At 47.7% G+C, this 21,806-nt stretch overlaps 1 protein-coding gene across 2 annotated transcripts in view; it reads right to left on the minus strand.

Annotated features, from left to right (window-relative positions):
• The window catches only part of PTPRA (protein tyrosine phosphatase receptor type A), a 132,305-nt gene that overhangs the window by 36,892 nt on the left and 73,607 nt on the right, over positions 1-21,806 (minus strand). The window contains exon 4 of one of the 2 annotated variants that reach the window (XM_063157873.1): positions 3,587-3,780. The exons of the other annotated variant lie outside the window; for it this stretch is intronic. The gene's annotated coding sequence lies outside the window, so the exon portion shown is untranslated. The remainder of the gene's footprint in view (positions 1-3,586; positions 3,781-21,806) is intronic. 2 annotated transcript variants of the gene reach the window in all.

The raw sequence follows: 21,806 nt of genomic DNA on the forward strand, positions 1-21,806 counted from the left end.
CCATCACAGGGAGAGAAGAATTGAATTTAGGGAGGGAAAAGGGTTTTGTTGCACTAAAAGGCAGTGACTAATTCCTTGCATGTGTCTCCGAAGCTGAAGCAAGGCCTTTGATGTGTCACTGAACATTATCCCCCCACCCTCTGCTGTTCCACTCTTCACCAGAAAAGATGAATCACAGCAGCCATTCACCCTTTCTGAAAATCCATTTAGTTTTCTTCTTTCTTTTTTATTTTTTTTCTTTCTTCTATTAAACAAACAGGCAGCTCCACACGAGCGACAGCCCCTGTACGGAGCGGGGCAGGAGGAGGAGGAGGAGGAGGAAGAGCCTGTGGGCAGGGCGTGCAGCTTGGCTTTCTCCACCTGCTCAACCTTCCACAAATCACTGCTCTCCTGCACACCAGGATTTGCTCATGGCATGCTTTGGAAGGCACCTTACAAACCATCCAGATCCAACCTCCTGCTGTGGGCAGAGACACTTTCCACTATCCCAGGTTGCTCCAAGCCCTGTCCAACGTGACCTTGGACACTGCCAGGGATCCAGAGGCAGCCAGAACAGCTGCTCTGGGCAACCTCTGCCAGGGCTTTAACAACCTCACATTAATGAATTTCTCCACCTAATTCTGCTTCCTGGCAGTGTGAAGTAATTTCATCCTGTCCCATCACTCCAGACCCTTGTCCAAAGTCCCTCTCCAGCTCTCCAGGAGCTCCTTTAGGCACTGGAAGGTTTTGAAGGCCTCCCTGGAACCTTCTCTTCTCCAGGTGAGCATCCCCAGCTCTCCCATCTACCTCCAGAGCAGAGGGGCTCCAGTTCTGGGAGCATTTTCATGTCCTTCAGTTCAACAGGTGAACACACACTCATCTTTCAAAGAGTAACACCATGATCTGTGCAAGGAGGGAACCCAACCCTATTCCCACCTGGATTTCTGGGCACCGAGAAATATCTGTCACTGCTAGGATAATGCTAAAATCTGCTGCTCTGAACCAGGATCAGCCTTTCCTGTGGATATGAACCTGAGTGAGATGTCAACCCATCCCCTGGTGATCCTCTCTCAAAGCCCATCCAGCAGCAGCAACGTGTGTGAAGCCATCATGGGGGATGGAGAGGATCAGGATGGAGAGGATCAGGAGTTCCAGGAAGGGATGGAAGAGCTGGGACTGCTCACAAGGAGAAGAGAAGGTTCCAGGAAGGTATGGGAGAGCTGGGAATGCTCACAAGGAGAAGAGAAGGTTCCAGGAAGGGATGGGAGAGCTGGGAATGCTCAGAAGGGGAAGAGAAGGTTCCAGGAAGGGATGGGAGAGCTGGGAATGCTCAGAAGGGGAAGAGAAGGTTCCAGGAAGGGCTGGGATTGCTCAGAAGGAGAAGAGAAGGTTCCAGGGAGAGCTGGGACTGCTCAGAAGGACAAGGGAAGGTTCCAGGGGCCTCATCCCTGTCCACCCACACCTGCAGAGAGGACAGAGCCAGGCTCTGTCAGGGGTGGCCAGGGACAGGACAAGGGGCTGTGGGCACACACTGACCACAGGAGGGTCCCTCTGAACAGCAGGGAACACATTTTGGCTGTGAGGTGCTGACACAGGTTGCCCAAGGATGTTGTGGATTCTCCTTCCTTGGAAATATTCCAATTTTGTCTGGACACTGTCCTGTGCAACCGGATCTGGCAGCTCTGCTGGTGCAGGAGGTTGGATCAGATGACTTCCAGAGGTTCCTTCCAAAATCAATCACTGTGATTCTGTAAATGCAAACTTTTCAAAAAGCAAATCTGCTGGATTTGTGGAGTAAGAAAGCAGCCAGCACTGAGGAGGAGAGCCCTACACCATGCAGGATGTTGGAAGGGATCGATAAGGATCACCAAGTCCAACTCCTGATCCTGAACAGGACAACCCCAAAAATCACACCCTGTGCCTGAGAGTTTCTGAACACTTCTGTGCCTCAACACTTCTGGAACTGAAGTTCCAAAATAAACTGATGAGGTTTTCAGCAAAAAAACCCCAAACCTAAAAATCAGAGAAAAACAATAAATGTGGATGTTTTGGGGACATGAAATAGTTCCACTTCCTACAAAGATGCAGAAATGGTGACAGTGGGTACCAGTCACTGCAGCAGAGAATGGTTTGGGTTGGAAGGGACCCTAAAGATCATCCAGGTCCCACCCCCACAATTAGTCCCTGTAACTGGCACATCAGACCTTGCTCTTCTGTAATATCTTGCTTTTAGGAAAGGATTCTGTCCCTCCATGTTTAAAAACAAGCAACTACTAACAAAGAGCCTACAGACTTGATGGTCTCATGCTAAAAATATGGAAGTAAAAGCCAGGGTATGAGGCCACATCCCTGGATGAAGCCAGGAGCAGATCTGTGGCACATCTAAGACCAAGGCCCTCAAATCCTTGTCCATGGAAGGGCACCCCTGCCACAGCCACCACCTGAAAACTGCCCGAGGTATCTCAGAGGGAAAGAACTACAAATACAAATTATTTTCCTAATAATAATTTTCCTAATAACTCTCATAATTAGGACAGGTTTAATTTGCCCTCAGCCACTCTTTTCTCCTGGCACCACAGATGTGTGATCATGGGAATATGTGCCAGTTGCTACTGCAGAATAAACTGGAGTGGCTTGGGGAACAAATTATGGAAGAGACAGAGGGGATGAAAAGCTTCCTGGGCCTGTAGCAATGGAGAATGAGCAGCTGGAGAGGGTTTCCTAAAGGACAGAGCATTGAGGAGGGACAGGTGAGTGCCAAGAGAAGGAGAAGTTTTGAGGAGGAGAGCAGAGGGAGCTGTCGGGGCAAGGAGAAGGAAGATGAAGGACCAAGTCCAAGCCTGGTCCAGGAGGAAGGTGCTGGGATGGAAGTGAGACCTTCTCTGGGATGATTAGCACAGATCTGCCACAGAAACACCCTCAGAGCTTGTAAAAACCTCTGGCTAGCACAGGACCACTCTCCTGGTGTGCTTTCCCCACGGGATCAGCCCTGCAGCTGCAGCACGGCACCGGGAAGTGGAGAACAACACCAGGGAGGCACGGGAGAAGCTGCCTCAACTCATTATTCCAAACCATTAATTAATAACCCAAACAAAAAAAAAGTCAAGGCACACAGGAGCATATTTCCTTAAATATCCCGTTCTAGGGTGTCCCCTCCTCAGTCCCAGGCGTGTACAAAGGAAACAGGAGCACAGTTCACATTGCAGCTATGAAAAGGACGGGCTGATTTTGATGGAGGAGTCAGGATGAAGGATGGCTATTATTCAGCATGACAACATCCCTACCTAGCAAAATGCCTTTCAGAGAGAGCGAGCGGTGCGTGGGGAGGAGAAACGAGGCTTAAAATAAAAGAAAACCCCACAAAGGAAAAAAAAAATAAAATAAAAGCCCAGCGTTTTGGGCTCAGCCCTTTCTGCAGGAGCGGGATGAAGTCTCAGCTCCACGCCGAGAGCGTTGAGGCAGCGAGGGCTCGGAGCATCCTGCTTAAAACAAAGGTGTCGGCGGGGGACCACTCGCATGACAGCCTTAAAATCTCCTTCCAGAGGCTCAGCCCCAACTCAAACGCATGCGTTCGGTCATGCAGCTCAATCTCCGTGCCTGTGCTTACCCTGAAATCCACCGGGGACACCTGTAGGTGCGGGGAGCAGCCAGCCCGTCCCACGGAGCAGCCCCCGGGGCTAACAAAGTGCCGCGGGAGCCGTGGAATCACCGCTTTACCTGCGGTAATTCTGCACCGCTGCTCAGTTCAGCCCTGTTGCCACAGTAACACTTGTGGTGTAGCCGAGATCACTGATTATGAAACTAGGAAAAAAAAAAAAAAAAAAAAAAAATCAGAGGCTGCTAATTAGGATATACTCCAGTTCTCCAAAAGCTCCATATTAATGACATTACGATTGCGAGCGCAGGGAAAACAGATGCCAGGAAGAATCACCTCGGTCAGCACCCGTGGCCAACAGCTGCTTTTCTTTTTTTTTTTTATTTTTGGGGCTTTTTTTTATAGACAGGTCTTAAAAATTCAGCCTGCAAATTCCCTGTAAGATCGACTTGTTGTTTTCCTCCTCTTTGAGCAAACGTGCAAGACTCGGTGGAACAGTCTTTACTCTTTACATATATTTGCATGTATTAGAATGGGGAAAGAAAAAACAAGGGTTGAGGATGAGGTACAAATGATGACAGCCAGAGATGCATCCCCTGCATCCCTCATTAATTGTAGTTCTCTGGTTTCCAGATAAACCAAAATCATGATTTTACCAGTGGCTGTGAAGGTTTATAAACAAGGTTTGCAAAGGAGGGGGAGCTGGATTTGAAATGTGTTCCTCCTTGACTTCTGTGAGTGCCAAAAGCATTGTGAGGCATGTCTTCTGCTGGAGGTTTCAAGCTGAAAAGTCTGACTGGAGCACTTGTGCTGCCAGACACAACTGTTTTTCAGCACAATCCACAAATAAGACGTTGGAGCGTGTTTCCAGGTGAAAGGAAAATTGCCTGACAGGTATTTCTGGAGCTGCAAGCCCAGAGAGACGCTGCCTTATAAAAGTCAGCTCATCAAAATGCCACGATTTTTCAATTTTCTCAGATGACCAATGCAGTGAGTGGATGAAATGGTGCTGAACGTGCAGGGCCAGGGAAAAGTGAGTTCATGAATTTTAGAGCTTATAAGAGCTTCCTATCCTGAAAGTGTCCAAGGCCAGGCTGGACAGGGCTTGGAGCCACCTGGGATAGTGGGAAGTGTCTCTGCCCATGGCAGGGGGTGGAACAAGATGCTCTTGAAGGTCCTGTCCAACCTGACCTTGATGGCCTCCAGGGATGGGGCAGCCACAGCTTCTCTGGGCACCCTGTGCCAGTGTTTTACCTCTCTCATTGTAATAAACACGTTCCTTACATCCAGAACTTGGAGAACAACTGGGGACCCACCTCTTTATCCCCTGCTTTGAGGCAGGAAAATAAGTGAGATTAATTTTTTTACTCCAGCAGCATCACCTAAAGCCTTGAAAGCACAGAGTCCCCCACTCACAACTGCACGAAGCAATTTCTTCTCCCACTCAATCAGCAATACTGAGGAAGTGTTAGATGGAGTGTTAATTACCTATAAATGTGATTTATTAGCTGGAAACAATACAAGACACCCACCAACCATCATTTACAAGCAACTGGCCAAGCATGAGGGCACCCAGTCCTGGGCAGACTGGGATTGGCACGTTGCAGATAACAAATTAATACAACCAGAGGGATTCAGCTGCATTTGATGGTTTAGTTGGAGGCATTATTTCCAACCTTTTAATAGGCTTATTTACAGGAATTAGTCCTTTAATGCTCTGTGCTTGTGTATCCAGGGCAGTGTAAGCTGGCTGGATGCAACCACAGAGAGAACATCTGCTTTTGTGAGCATTTAGGGAAATTACTGCCAATTACATGGATGGCAGGTGAGGGCAGCTGGGGAGGGAGGATCTGCCAGGAGGGATGAGGAGCCTTGCTAGAAGCTGATGTGAGCAGGAAGTGCCCTTGGAACAGAAATATCTCAGTAAAAAGGAGCTGCTGTTGCCCAGAGTGCCACAAAAACACCCAAAGCAAGGAAAGGATTTTCAAGGCCTGCAGAGTTTGGGGGTGATCCCTGCATCAAGGGAAATTTAAGCTGGATATCAGGAAAAAGTTTTTCATGGAAAGAGTGATAAAGTTCAGGAATTATCTGCTTGGGGAGGTGTTGGAGTCCCCATCCCTGGGTGTGTTTAACAAAGCCTGGATGTGGCACTGGGTGCCAGGGTTTGGTTGAGCTGTTGGGGCTGGGTTGGACTGGATGATCTTGGAGGTCTCTTCCAACCTGGTCATTCTGTGAATTCTCTGAATCCCTGTAATCATTCACACTGTCAGCACTGTGAGCAAATCAGTCTCCCAAATATTTCTTCTCACCACACCCTGCTTGCCCCCAGTGGCTCTATTTCCACCTTTATCTTTCTTTCTTTTTTTCCATCTGTTTTCCATCAATTTTTCTAACCTGTCTTTCTTCATCTTCCCATCTCCCATGCCCCAGAGGGGTGTCCTTATTTAAATGCTGCAGGCACAGGACATGGAGCCAAACCAAGCTGGGCACCTTCCATCATCGCTCCTGCTATAAACACATCATGCAAAAATACATTTATGGGTGTGACCAGAAGGCCAAGGGAGGGGATTCTGCCTCCAGTGCTGTGTCCAGCTCTGAGATCTCCAACATCAAGAGGACTTGGAGCTGCTGGAGTCAAGGAGGAGTCCAGGAGATGCTCCAAGGGCTGGAGCCAGCCTGGAAGAGCTGGGGGTGCTCACCTGGAGAAGGTTCCAGGGAGAGCTGGAGAGGGACTGGGGACAAGGGATGGAGGGACAGGACACAGGGAATGGCTCCCACTGCCAGAGGGCAGGGATGGATGGGACATTGGGAATTAGGAATTGTTCCCTGTGAGGGTGCTGAGCCCTGGCACAGGGTGCCCAGAGCAGCTGTGGCTGCCCCTGGATCCCTGGCAGTGCCCAAGGCCAGGCTGGACAGGGCTTGGAGCACCTTGGGACAGTGGAAAATGTCCCTGCCCATGGATGGCGGTGGAACTGGATGATCTTTGAGCTTCCCTCCAACCCAAACCATCCTGTAATTCTATATTTCTTAGATTTATATACCTATAAACCTATTATACACCAAATAAAATGTAGCTACTACAAATTATATCTAGATTTTGCTATAAACCTACAATAAACCCAATATCACTGCAATAAACATATTTCCTGCTGCCTCAAGATTGTAAGAACTAGTCCTAAACACCATGGTGGGTACAAGCCCCTGCTGGTACCAACACAAAACCTAATGTTCAGTAGTTCTGAAAAATATATAATTAAAATGCAGCTTCTTATCTTTGAAGTGATCAACCAACATCCTGGGACGACTGACTTTTAGCCCTCCCATGTTATTCACAATTCATCCTCTATTTTCATCTCCCCAACAAAAGGCTGAACCCAACTGTATTATTGTGAGCCAGGGCTTTTATCTCCAGCCTTTGGAGCAGTCAAGGCATGGCACAGAACAATGGCTCTCACAGGAGAACAAATACAAAAATACAATCTGAACAAAAATACCCTGTTGCTAAGGTCTAAACCAGCCTTTTTTTTTTGGGCAGCTGGGAATTCCAGAGCACCTCATAGTAAAAAAAAAAAAAAAAAAAAAAAAAAAAAAAAAAAAATATATATATATATATACCCCCCCCCAAAAAAAACCCAACCAACCAACCAAGCAAACAAAAAAAAAAAAAAACCACCCCAAAACAAAACAAAACAAAAAAAAAAGAGAATTAGGACTTGGATAGGAAAAGTAACCTGACATTCAGCACTGCTGTGTTCTTCCCTCCAGGATGGCATTGAAAATTCAAGTATGACATAAAACCAAGGAAAAGGAAAGCTGAAGTTGGAGGAGCAAGCCCAGAGGTCCATGGAGATGCTGGGGAGGTCCAGATGGGACCTCCTCCTCTCCAGGAAAGCCCCAGCTCAAACCACAACAATTTCTCTTATGAAATCCAGCCCAAAATCAACCACAGAGCAGCTGTGTGTGGTTCCCACATCCTCAGCCAAGGGAGCAGCACCTGCTTCTGCTTTTGGGGTTCAGTAGAGAAATGCTCCTCCCCAAGGAACCCAAGGAACTGGGTCTGGCTGTGGTGTCCTCCCCACCAAACACAAGGGTTTCCAGCAGCAATGGGGCTCTGGGGTCAGGAAAAGCACAACTGACAGCCCTGGCAAGGTGGGATATTGGGTGAGGGGACAGCAGAGCCATGGTGGTCCACAGAAGCCACCAGCCTCCATGACCAGCCCATCTTCCTCCCCTCTAGATGGAGCTGCAGGAGAAGCCTGAGGTCCCTCCCTAAAGCGAAGGTGGATACACCCCATCATCTCCAGAACAGAACCACACAGTCATGGAATGGTTTGGGCTTGAAGACACCTTAAAAACCATCCAGTTCCAACCCCTGCCATGGTGGTGGCTTTGAATGGAGCAATGATCATGGAATGGTTTGGGTTGGAAGGGACCTGAAAGATCATCTTGTCCCAAACCCTCTGCCATGGGCAGGGACACCTTCCACCATCCCAGGTGGCTCCAAGCCCATCCAGCCTGGCCTTGGGCACTGCCAGGGATCCAGGGGCAGCCACAGCTGCTCTGGGCACCTGTGCCAGGGCTCAGCACCCTCACAGGGAGGAATTTCTTCTCAATATCCAACCCTGCCCTTTGTCCTGTCACCTGCACCTCAAGTTCCTGAGGGAATTTCATTATTACCACTTTAATCATTCCATCCTGCCACCTACCAGTAAAACTCCCATCAAGGCAAATCAAAAAATCCAGAGCCCCCCAAAATAATGCTCCCATCTTTTAGTGAGGCAATCCTGTGCTGAGAACCTGCTCAAAAGTCTGGAAGAGCTGCTGTGCTCAGGGACACCACAGAGGCAGCAGCTGCAGGAAGGAACAGCTCCTCTGGAGTGGCTGGAGTTTGTGTTTGCACAAATATTTATGGACACGCAGCAGTGAAGAGATGAATTCTGGACATTTCACGTGCAAAACAAACACAGAGAAGGAATTTCAAGTTTCCTTGATGACAGCAGAGCCTGGATGCATATGGAAGAGACAGCAGAGTCAAGGCAATGCTGGAATTCAGTTTTTTATGACCCATTTTGCTTTTTTCCCAATAAACAAGGTCTCCCTGAGCAGCCATTAAACATCAGCATTTGTCACTTAGATTTTAGTGATATGAAAACAAACATTAAGAGGCTATGACAGAGCTCAAATCCCCCTGTGTTAGGCACCTAAGCCAAACAAAATTATGCTGGATTAAATTCATTTCCATCCCAGGCAGAAGGACAGAGCCCTCCACTCAGGTTAAATCATTCCAACAGCAACGAAGACGACAGCACCCGAGACATCCCCATCCTTGAAAGTCCTTGCTGTTCCTTTCAAAAGGCTTTGAAAAGCAGCTTTCCTACAAAAACACCCATTTCCATCACGCCCTGGAGAGGAACATAATACACAGAAGGCTCCTCAGTGTTGCTGTTAAATAAGAGACCCCCCAAACCAGGCATGAAATGGTACAGGAGCTCCCACGAACAGAGAGGGCTTTCTGTGCCTGCAGGGACACAACACCAACTCTGTTGCTCCACACCAGGACAGTGTTTGGTGGTGCAAGGGCCCAGCCTGACAAACTCATCTTGTTTTTACAGGGTCACGGCATGGGTTGGGTTGGAAGGGACCTAAAACCCATTCAGTTTCACCTCCCTGACATGGATAGAGACACCTTCCACTAGGTCAAATTGCTCCAGTCTGGTATTTAACATTTCCAGGGATGCAAGGGCAGCCACAGCTTCTCTGAGCAACCTGTGCCTCACCACCCTCACAGGGAATGATTTATTCCTAATATCCCATCCATCCCTGCCCTGTGGCAGTGGGAGCCATTCCCTGTGTCCTGTCCCTCCATCCCTTGTCCCCAGTCCCTCTCCAGCTCTCTTGGAGCCCCTTTAGGCCCTGCAAGGGGCTCTGAGCTTCCCCAGGATCCTTCTCTTCTCCAGGTGAGCACCCCCAGCTCTCCCAGGCTGGCTCCAGCCCTGCAGCAGCTCCCTGGACTCCTCTGGATTTGCTCCAGCAGCTCCAGGTCCCTCCTGTACTGAGGATCCCAGAGCTGGACACAGCACTGGAGGTGCAGCATCTTGAGAGCAGAGCAGAGAACAGAATCCCCTCCCTTGACTTGTTGGCCACCCTTCTTTGGACACAGCCCAATTCTATTTCTGTGCTGTGAGCTGGCTCATTTTTCACCCATCAGCATCCCAAAATCCTTCTGGGCAGGGCTGCTCTCCATCCTTTCACCCCCCAGTCTGTTCTGACCCTGGGAATGCCCCGACCCAGGCACAGGACCTTAGACCTGGCCTTGTCATGAGGATCACAAGGTCCCTCTTCCTCAGCCTGCCAAGGTCCCTCAGCACGGAATCCTGTCCCTCACGTGAACCACCTGCACCTCTCAGCTTGGTGCCACCACTTCTGACTCCTTGCCATGCACCCTGAGGCCATCCTGCCTCAAATCCTCCTTGTTGTCCTTAGTCCAAACCAAATCCAGTCCCATCCTTCAGTGACTCACATCTCCAAGCCATGCCCTGTCCCAAACCAGCCATTCCTGGATGATTATCTGTGGGATGGTTCATCCCAAATGGTGATACTGTACCCCAAGCCATCCCCTGTCCCAAACCAACCCTTCCTGGATGATTGTCTATGGGATTTGTTCATCCTACACGGGTGATGCTGTACCCCAAGCCATCTTGTGCTTGCACAGCAGTGAAGGAAGACCTGTAATCCTTCCATAACCAAATGAAGGGATGTTCCAAAGAGGAGGGAGAAAAGGAGAAGATGTCATTTTGGGACATGCAAAAGGCTTAAAACCAAAATCCTACAGATGGAAAAGGGACAACATGTAATACATAGACAGCAATGGGGATGTTATGAGCAGTCAGTTCATTACAGGGTTATTTGTGGACACAGCAGTGCTGGGTTCATGGTTGGATTCAATGATCTGAGAGGACTTTTCCAACCTAAATGAGTCTATGATTCTGTTTCTACCTTAGTAACACCCTCATGTTAGGGCAGTGATCTCAAAGGAACCATCTCCATATAATTTCATTTCGATTTCTCCACATAATTTCAGAGATCCAGATGTGATTTCCACAAGTGCCTTAACTTAACCATGAACCAATCAGCCTCCACTCTTCTGTGGAGAACTTTCCTCTGCTCCTCTCCCCCACAGGCATCCATCCCATGGGTTCTGGGTGTGATCTGCCTGCTTGCCTGCTTTTAAAACCCAAGTTTGCCAGATGTTCTGGGATCTCTTTATATCCTGTGTACATCCCTGATGCTCTGATGTACAAATATGGGTACAATTACACATTTGGATGCTATGTAATGAGTGCTCCCCATCTCCCACTCTGGGAGCTGTAGGAAGGGCACACCTGGAGTTTTTGGAGAACATGGTGCCACCTTCATTCTCAGTAAATGAATTATCCCAAGAGCAGTGCAAGGGATTCACTTTGCTGAGGGAAAATCTGGTATCTCCACCTGCAGAGGATGAAGGCAAAGGATTCCTGGGTGGAATTCTGACTGTTCCCAGCTCCAAAGCAGTGAAGGTGACAGGCACAGCTCAGCCTCTAAAGCTGATTTTGCACCATTGGAAATGACTGGAAAGGGAGAGCACAGAGAAAAGCAGGGCAAGCCCTGCTCTCTCCAGGTGGCCTTTCCTGGCAGCAGCAGGACATTTCAGCTGTGGGACACTCTTAAACCACCTGGAGGAACCAGTTATTCATGGCAGAAGCTGAGACATCATTAAGAATCAAGAAAGGAACATCAGCAGTGGGATGACTTTCAATGCTTGCTGGTGTGGACTGGAATGAAAATTAATGAGTTTGAAATGAAAGGCCACCCATCCCAACTCACACCCCAACACATCTCTGGTTGTGACATTAATGTAGGGCCAGGATCAACCCAACCCCATCTTTCCCAGACCTATCTGGACACAGAGATGAGATCCCCAAAAACACCTCACATTATCCAGCCTGGTGGCACTGCCATGGGCTGTTTTCCATCCCCGCCTGATTCTCCCCCTGCTCCTCAAAGAGGACACTTGGAGGGACAGGAGAAGCTGTAACACATCTCTGGAAGCTGCTGTAGTACCAAGGGAAAGACCTGGAGGGGAGGGAAGGGAAGTTTCAGGTGATTTGGCTGAAGGATGCAGCTGTTGCTGAGCAGCTTTAACTCCTCTCATCCCAGATCAGCTCCTCAGATTTTACCAGGACCTTTCCAGATGTTCCACTTGCTGGAACGATGCCACGTTTGTGTGTCAGACTAAACATCTGTGCTTTTAAGCCTGGGATTTTCAGATCAGATCTATGTGTTTGGAGGGGGAAAATAACAACACAAATTGTCTGTAAGGGGAGTTCCATTGAACAGAGCCACCATTATTTCCTCCTCCCCATCCCCCACATGAGCCCTCCTCCCTCCACAGGCAAAGCTTTTCAACAGATTTCAGGAAAATGTGGAGAAAAACAATATTGTACATTTTCTGTGGTCAGGCTTTTCCTGTTAAGTCAGAGAGGAGCTACCAGAAACAGAGCCTGCAGCTGGCATCTTCCCCTCCTGCCTCACTGCTTCAGGGGAGCACCAACCAAACTTGGGATCTGGAGCTTGAGGACCAGCTGGGAGCCCAGTGTGACCTGGGAAAGGGGCTGGTTCACCCCATGGGTGTGTGCACCACTCCTGCTCTTACAGGGCAGGGAGTGATGGAAGGATCACTGGAAGTGGTGACAGGATCCCTCCAGTTTGGGCTTCAGGGGCTCCATAAATCTCCATCAGCTCCACTTTTCCACCCTCCCAGCTCTCACTGCTGGAGCAGCCTTTGGTCCCCACCCTCTCTTGAAGATAAGAGTGAAATATTTCTGTGCTGACAGCTGGCTCTAATTTGTGGTCAGCTGTGGGGAACAGGATCTGTGTCTCTGGGCTGATGCTCCATCAGAGGGGCACTCAGTGTCCCACCATCAGCATCACCTCGTGCCTCAGCATCTTTGTTCTCTCACTGCACCTCCTCACAGGGAAGAATTTCTTCCCAAAATCCATCCAAACCTGTCCCTGCTGCCCAGCACCACTCCAGGGTCTTCCCTGTGTCCCACAAGATCCTCATGGCCCAGCAGCATTTTCACGTGGGGCTTTTGCTTCTTTCCCATTTTAAATGGGATGCTGGAACACAGCTGGGATGTAGAACACCAAAACTGGGGATTTAACAGCCTGGCAGGTAAAAACCATGAGTCACAAAGCACAGGAGCACTCAGGGACATCAAACTGCACAAGGCCTGCAGTAACCTGAGCACTGGGGGGTGGGAGGAGGGAAACCTGGCACCAAGCAGGTCCCTGGAGCAAAGCATTCCCAGAACCACACCTACAAGGTTCTGGGAATTCTCACCTGCCATGAGCCAGGGAGCCAGCCTGGAAGGAGGCGACAACCAGGGCAGCCAAGGACAGTGAAATGTCCCAAAGTTTTGCCATCACCTCCGTCCTTCCTCGTTGTCAGAAGCTTCAGCCTTGGGGAACTGGATATTATTTCAGCCTGACAGAATAACAGCATCAGGTTTTTGTGTGTGTCCCTGTGCACCCAGCTCCCCTCTGCCAGCCCACTTGAGCTCTTTTCACCCTTTTTATAGAGGAAACCAGCACCAGGATCTAAGGAGGCTCCTGGGGGAGAGGCTGATGGGAAAGGGCAGGAACTGTCAGTGAGGAGATGGGGCTGAGCAAAGTGAGGGCTTGTTCCTTTGTGCTGCAGCCTCTGGCCATGTAACCTGAGTGGCAGCACAGATTATGCTGAGTAGCAGAGGAAGCAGAGAGGAAAACACCTGTGTCTGAGTTGATGGAAATACTGGGGAACTGCATGAAAGGGAGAGCTGCTTCTGCTTCTCCTGAGTGTCACTGCTCTGGGTCATGCTAAAAAAGGTTCAGTGTTGCTTTGCTTATTTTTCTCTCAGTTCCATCAGCTTCTGTGTGCAAAGAGGGCTGCCAGATGATATTTAATGCCTCAAATACAGGCAACTCAAATACAGGTCCTCAAATGACCCCAGGTTTTAGTGGGAGAGGAAAGTTTGATTTCAAGTCTTACCTTGGAAGTCCTTTGGTTGAACTAGATGGAAGAAGCTCTATTGGGAAATGAAGCAAACACAAGGAGGTGTTAATTCCCTGCTGAACCAAGCCCTGGCATTCCCACAGGATGGACCAACAGGAGTGGTCTTTCTCCTTCCTTTTCCCCAGCAAAATGAGAAGCATCTCCAACATTTGGCTATTCCGTGCCTACCAAGACATCTGTGGTTTGGGTGGAAGAACAACTAAAGGTTTTCATGCAGCTCCTCAGTCTCCCCACACATCCATCTATCTCTGGTGTGCTTTGAGAGCAAAATCCATGTTAAGGCAGGGAAAAGTGGATTTTAGTTTTTTTTATGGATGCTTTGCAGTGCTTTGATCCTCTCAGCACCTCTGGGAGCACAGATCCCAGCCTGCTGCTTGTTCCCACACGGAGGGAGAGAGGAAAGCTCTCAGGGATCTGCATCATGGATGTTCAAAGCCTTCTATTCACCTTGGGCTGTGTTATCCAACTCTTTTCAAGGAGGACTCCTTGTGAAAGTCAGTTAAAGGCAGGGCCAGCCTGTATTTACCTTGGCACCTGATTGCCTTCCAGAGCCCTCCTATTTCCTCCCTGAGTAATTAATTAATGGCTTGTCAGTGAGGAGGGGAGGAATAAAGAACTTCACCCCATTATTCCCAAGTCTTTTGCCACTGTGGCCAAGCCCTTGACCATGCCCAACACCTGCAGTTTGTCACAGTATTGGGAAATACTGAAACTACCAATAAAAACCCTGTGATCCTTCTTTTAGGATGTTACAGGGATTAAGGTGCTTCCAAAGATGAGATGCAAGGTCACCCACAAGTGCTGGAGCTGATAAACAACCCCAGAACTGCTTTATAATCTCTGCCAAACAAGTCCAGTATATCAGAATAAGGTTCAGAAAGGTGAAAACACCTGTTATATATAATTTCCAAAGCTCCTGCTGAGGGGGATAAAAAATAAAATCCAAATAAAATCACTCCTTGCTGCTGCTGCAGAAAGCTTTAATCCCAGGCTCCAGGAGCTTTCTATCCCAAATTCAGCACATTGGAACACACTGCTGTTGCCCAACTAACCCATATTTTTTTTCTCCCTTTATGAACTAGGTGAATAAGTTCATAAAATCACAAAACCATCTTATTTCCACTGAGAAAACACAATTCCCTCCGAGCAAGGTGCAATCCCAGCCTCGCCGAGTCCCCTCCTGACCCATTTACGGAAGTGCTGCCGCGAGGATTTCGGCCTGATCCGCCCTGGAAAAGCCTAAAATTACACTGCCCTACAAAGAGCTGCGATAAATCGACCCCTCTAAGCAAAGGGGTTGCCAGGCTTTTATCTTTTATCTTACAAATTTTATCTTGCCCCCATTGTTGGCTGACGCTGGAGCGGAATAATGAGACGATGCGGGGCTCTACGGGGCACGATTGGAAAACTCTGCCTTAGCAACTCAATTGTGTTCCTGATGCCTGTGCTGGCTTTTATACACAGCTACTGGTTTGGAAAGCTGCTCCTGATTGCACACACTCACCCCATAAAGATGCATTTATGATTTTCTTTCACTTATTTTTGCCTGGTGTTACGGTGAAGGAAATGAATTGTGAGGTTTGGGGCTGGGATGGAGAAGTGTTTTTATAAAAAAGTCTGGGGGGGATTGTTCTGGTTGGGTTTTCGTGCCCTTCATCCAGTCTAGACATGAAAGTCTCAGGATGCAGATGATTTCCACCTCTCTGCAGAAATTGTGCCATGGTATTAAAAAAAGGGATGAAAGGAACAATAAGCACTGAGATGTGTCTAAAATTAGAGGTTTACAAAACAATCTGAGTTTATAATATCCCCAGTACAATAAAAGCCAAGAGCAAGCAGGCCAATTATTTAAAAACTGCAGGATAAAAGGAAACCTTGATCAAAACTGTTATCAGGGGAACAAATCTATCTTTATTGTGTTGCTGACTGAAATAACTTTTCTAAAATTGCCACTATGCTGCTAAGAATTAGCTAAATAGAACCAACACACCAAAATCAAAACTGCCTTGTCCAAACCATCAACATGACAGCAGCCCACAGTTCTTCCCTATTTTCTGCCAAGGTTTAAATTCCAGTGTGGTTTTCACTCTATGCACCTTCACTCATCACACAGAAAATGGATGAGTTGATTTCCATGTGATCTTCAGTTAAATTTGCATTTTGTGTCTGAAGTGGCAGCAAAGCTGCAGTTCCAGGACTTTAAGTGAATGGGTAAATTAAGAGGAAAACACCAAAATTGTGTTTGCTTTGCTGGTGTTATTATTTTTAATATTAATCTTAAACAAGGAGCAAAATTGATACAACAGCAGTGCCAGAAATATCCTCCTCCTTCTGCCAGGGGAGATGAAAATGTCCTTTAAAATACTGGGGGGAAAATAATATTTACAAATCACTGCTGAGAGGAGGGATGCAGAACCAGCAGGGGACTGGAGATTATGCAGCATCCAACTTCTGCTGTCCCTGACCACTGGGAGAATTCAGGAGGAATTTAGAGTTGGCAAGGGGATAAAGTCACTGTCAAGGAGGATGAACTTCTCATTTGAAAAGCCATCTTTTCTTCTGAGGGTAAAGCAGATCCTCCAGAAACATGACCTTGCTCTTGTGTGAGGGAGTGAAGTCTCTCACTTCAGAAAGTGAGAGACCCTGTGAGCAGTTGTGCATTTTATGACCATTTTGGGTTCATCCTGGGTTCATTTTGTGACCATTTTGGGTTCACCTGGGATGCAGCCCTGGCTGGGCTCTTGTGCTGCCCAAGGTGCATCCATTGAGGCCTCCTAATAAATCCCTGCTTTATAAAGTCACTGTCAGGGAGGATGGAGTTTTCCTTTGAAAAGCCATCTTTTCTTCTGAGGGTAAACCAGATCCTCCAGAAACCTGACCCTGGTTTTGTGTGAGGGAGTTAATGTGCTCTGAGCACAGATCCTGGGGAGATCTCCACAGGCTTTTCCTGAGGAGAGGTTCAATTCCTGCACATGAAGTAAGAAAATGCGAGCCCTGAAGGAGAGAATCAAATAAAGATGGGCACTGCAGTGCCCATGGCCTCCAAACCAGGCCTGTGTGGACTGTGTTCACATGCACCCCTGTATCTCCAGGACAAAGACAACCATGGAGCTGGATTTGCTCAACTGCACCACACAAGTTGTTCCTTTACCCAGTGCTCTCTAATCCTCATCTTCACTGCTCCAGCTCTCTCTTTCCCAAGAATTCACACTCAGCACTAAACCAAACTCAATCCATCTCCTTCCTAAATGTTACACACAGTCCACTTTCTCACTTTTCCCTCCTCCCACGTCCTACAGCTGTTTCCTCCATCACAACCATCATTCCTAGGTAAGAAATGATTCCCAGATCTCCCCATTCCTCCTTGGAAATCCATACCAAGTCACAGATCCTTGCTTTTCTCCCCATCAACAGGCACAGCACTCACCTCGGTAGTAAACAAGGTTGGTGGCAAAGCACTCATGGCCATCAAGCTGTGATTCAGCCAAGACACACCAAGGGCCACAAAATTTAATGTTACAGCTGGGGCAAATCCTAACCTGCTTCACAAGGGTTCCTCATCACCAATCTGCAGGATGACCAAGGGGAAAAGAGAGGGGAAATAAAGAGTTCATGGCCAGCTACAGGGTACCCAGAGAAGCTGTGGCTGCCCCTGTGATGCCTCAGGTTTTGGCTTTTCTGTTTTTCAGATTCTGTGCTGCTTTAGTGTGTGGGTCTGGGTTTCATATGAGGGGATGGTGAGCTCTGTGCACAGAGCAGGGAGACAAAACAATTCCTGCTCCAGCTGGGCACCAAGGACAAATGATCCAAATCTCAGCCCCAAGAGCACAAACAATGTGGGCTGAAGAGAGAAAAACAAGCAGGGTGGGACTGCATGGGCTAAAGCTGGAATGGGACAATTAACTCCAATATGCAAATGGAGCAGAATTATAAAAGTGAGAGACCCCGTGAGAGGTTGTGCATTTTGTGACCATTTTGGTTCATCCTGGGTTCATTTTGTGACCATTTTGGGTCCATTTTGTGACCATTTTGGTTCATCTTGGGTGCAGCCCTGGCTGGGCTCTTGTGCTGCCCAAGGTGCATCCATTGAGGCCTCCTAATAAATCCCTGCTTTATTCTTTAGCTCTGTCCAGCCTCTGTTCTGGGTCAGCCTTCTCTAGGCATTGCCTGGATCTCTGGAAGTGTCCAAGGGATCACTGGATGGGGCTTGGAGCACCTTGGGATGGTGGAAGGTGTCCCTGCCCATGGCAGGGGATGGAATGAGATGACCTTTAAAGAACCTTTCCAACCATTCCCACTCATACCCAAATATCCACCAGGCTGAGCTTTAATGCCCATTCTGTGATACTATAATGACATATTCTGCCCCAACTTCTTCCCCATCCTGCCCCAATTTCTTCCCCATTCTCAGAGCTCATGGAGCAATAATAAACAGGATTTTTTGTGGGTGAAAGTCAAGGAAAAGCTGTTCAGATCTCAGTGAAACCATTTTCAGTTCACAGGCTCCCATGGACACCAGGCAGTTTTGAGAGATGCCTCAGCTGCAGGAAGGGGAAGAGCACTCCCTGCAAAGATGGTTACACCCTCCTAAACCTGGAATCACAGCAGGGGATATAAAAAAAACCTTTTAAAATTAAAAATATTTCATAGTAGCAGAATGACAGCTCAGAACAGCAACCCTGTAAGCAGTGACAGATCCCTGAGGGCACCACACTCCTCAGTCCAGTGCCCTTCCCAGGAGGAAAGGGTTTTTTTCCCCAGGAGGAAATGAAAACCACATGGACTGGCCAGGGAAGGGATCAATTAGACCATCTGGTCCTACCCACCACGCAGCAAAAACTGCTCCCTACAAGAAATTTCCCCAATTGCTTTATGCAGTCTCACTTGAAAAGTCCAAAGCAGTGGAGTTTCCAGCTCTTCTCCTGGGATATGATTTCTCCCTGCAGGAAGCCTTTCCTAGCAAGATTTTCCTTTTGAAAATGTCTTCATTTCAATTTGCTGCCCCCCTCTCTCCCCTGCCTGTGAGCGTTTGTGAACTACACTAATGAAACAGATTAATACCAAAAAGGAATTACAATTTAGGAATAAATTAGTTTATTTTCCTTTTATCCTCTACCAAAACCCCTCAACATGTCAAAGGAAGTCAGAGTCTCCCTGAAATCTTCCTTTTTAAATTGGTCCCACTGCTCATAATTACACCTCCCCTCTATCCATACAAGTTACTTTGTTTTTCTTTTCCCCTTCTCCTTTTTTAGGGAGGAAGGAAAGGAAGCAGAGAAAAGAGTAAGAAAGGGTGGGATAAGGGGACAGGGCAGAGGGACCCATCCCATCTGCTCAGCCTTAACTGCTTCCAACATTCCCCAAGTGTCTGAAAATGAAGTTATGATTCTGGTGTTGCCTGATGAATATTTTCAACTTCATTCCAGATGAAGGATGTGAGTTTATCCAATAATTGGGTTTTCTGCACCAGGAAACAGCTTCCACTTCCCAGAAATACCAAGGAGAAAGGCTGAGACGTGGCCAAATCGTGGGCAGCAGCTTGGAGAGAAAAAGGAGTAAGGGCTCAAATGCTGCTCCAAAGAAATAATTGCTCACAAATGTTGGGAGGGCTGCAAGAGACAAACAAAGCCCCAAACACCCACCAGGCTGGAGGTTGAGCACACACTGATAAAGGGTGTCAAAAATGCAATGGTTTCAAAAAATGCCCTTGAAAAAGTACTGGGTGGGAAAACTCTGCTTCAGCCACCATCCTACTTCCCCAAAGGATTTTATATTCACGTCTGGTGGTAAAAAATATTCAAATTTATTACCAAAAATGGTTATTTTGGGCTTGATCTTCAGCAAATAATGACCCACTGGATCCAAGAGCCTGCTGCCACTTCAAGGTCCTCCCCCTGGGGCAGGGACACCTTTCACCAGCCCAGGTTACTCCAAGCCCCATCCAACCCGGCCTTGGACACTCCCAGGGATGGGGAAATACAGGGATGGAAATCAGAACTCATTAAAGGCTGTTCCCATCCCACAGATGCCCAGCTCAGATTCACTTTTAAAGGCTTCCACTCCTGCCAGGAGTTTTGCTGGAGATCTTCACTCCCTCTTGTCCAAAACCACCCAACCATGTGTGTAAATCCTTGCCACAAATGGATTTGAAGGCAAATAGGATTTTTTTAGGTGGGAGGGCTGCTCCAGGTAGGAAAACCCATCGAGGAAGATGTGAGGGAAGCTCACACTGCAGAGGAACCCTCTGCTTGCTTCAGCAGCAACATTTAATTCCCACCCTTGTACAGCATGTTCTGATATTTAAAAATATTCAGCTGACTTCTACATCTCCTGTGCCCTTTATTTTTCTGACAGCTTCTCCTGGATGGGAAGTACAGGAAAATCCAAACTGCAGCAACAGAGCAAAGAGCCAGGAACCACTGCAGCCACTGCCCCGGGGCCAACTTTGGGGTGGTTTTGTTTAAAACACAACTTTTAGAGAGCTGTAAGAATAAACATATATTCTAAACCCTCTAACACTTATTAGAGGTCTAAAAAAAAAAAAGCAGTTTTGGAAATAGGAAGTGCAAACCCAAAGGGAAAGGCAGAGCACAGGGAGGCAGCCTGCCCTTCCCTGTCTCCCTTTCTTGGCTGCAGGGAGCAGCAAGGAAGTGATTATAAAGCATTTATTTGCAAAATCACAGCCAATAAATCCAAGAGCAACAACAGCAGCCTCCCTCACACTGCTCTGTCCATGGGTGGGGGGAAATGAAGGAGAGCTGAGGTCTGACCAGCAGGCAGGTGCATGGCTGCAGAGCTTCACTCCCAAAATTTTTGGGAAGAGTTCAAGCCTATAAAGTGAAATATTCACCCAGGCTGCCTCTTACCTCTGCTTTTTGAAGCCCTAGAAAATAAAAAAAAAAGCCTTAGAAAGGCAATGACAGTTGTGGAATGAAAATGCCTGAAAAGGTTAAAAAGGAAAAAAAAAAAAAAAAGGACTGGGCTGTTGAATGAGGAAATGAGTAAGGGAGAGCAAGAGAAAATAAAACAGTACAGAAAAAGCCATCTAAATTCTCCTCCCCTTTCCTGGATACAAATACCAGCACAAGAAAACCGTAGGAAGCGAATCTGACTGCTTTGAAAATCAGTGAGGTCAAAAGCCTGACAGAAGAAAGGAAAAAGGATTAAACAAAGGGATGATATAATCTATCCAGCTATAATTCAAACCTTGGAGGTATAAATAGCTCCACTACAGGCCTCAAGTCAACCACTAATTTACACTGCAATCAGGAGGGGGAGGCAGATCCCCATCCCCACAAGCAGATTAATCCTTAATTGCTCATTTTTGCATTTCTGACACCTTTCTTTGAACTACCAAAGCTGGTACCATCTCACAAAATGCCTGGCAAGCCTGAAAATTGGAGAGATGAGCCTGGCTGCTGCTTGTTTGGGTCCCAGGTGCTGCTGTGGGTCCTGAGTGCAGAGAAGAAAGGAGATGGCCCCAATCCATGGGGATAAGAGAGGATCAAAGCCAGCATTTCCCAGTTGGACACAAAGGGAAGCAGGACTCCGATGGCGGGTCTGTGTTTCACAATGTTTTCCCAAGGCTTTAATTGCAGATAAATACTCACTGGGATATTCAAATACTTGTGAGCACTTCAATCGCTTCAGAGGCTCTGTAAATCCCTCTAGGAATATTGGGGAGGATGGGGTGTGTGGTGTAAGAGCAGCAGGATCAGCAGGATCATCTGCTGGTGGCTCTCAGAGAGGGACACCCGACCCCTTCTCCTGCGCTGTGTCCTTGACTCATCCTGATCCACGTCAGGAAGGCAGGGACAGGGATGGGAAAAGAACTCCAGGTGAGCTCCTTCAGTCCCTGACACATCCTCTATGCAACTGCATTGATTTTTAGGGGAGAAATTCACAGAATCACAGAATCACAGAAATTCAAGGCTGGAAGAGACCTGTAAGATCATCAAGTCCAACCCATGCTCTAACAATTCAACTAGATCATGGCAGCAAGTGCCACATCCAGTCTTTTTTTGAACTCTTTGAGGGATGATGACTCCACCACCTCACTGGGAAATCCTTCATTCCTTCATTCTTCACCACATTCCCAACTTCTGAAGTTTGGTTCAAGAGCAGAACCCTTCCTGTGTG

Source organism: Melospiza melodia, chromosome 5 (assembly GCF_035770615.1).
Source record: "Melospiza melodia melodia isolate bMelMel2 chromosome 5, bMelMel2.pri, whole genome shotgun sequence".
Taxonomy (NCBI): domain Eukaryota; kingdom Metazoa; phylum Chordata; class Aves; order Passeriformes; family Passerellidae; genus Melospiza; species Melospiza melodia.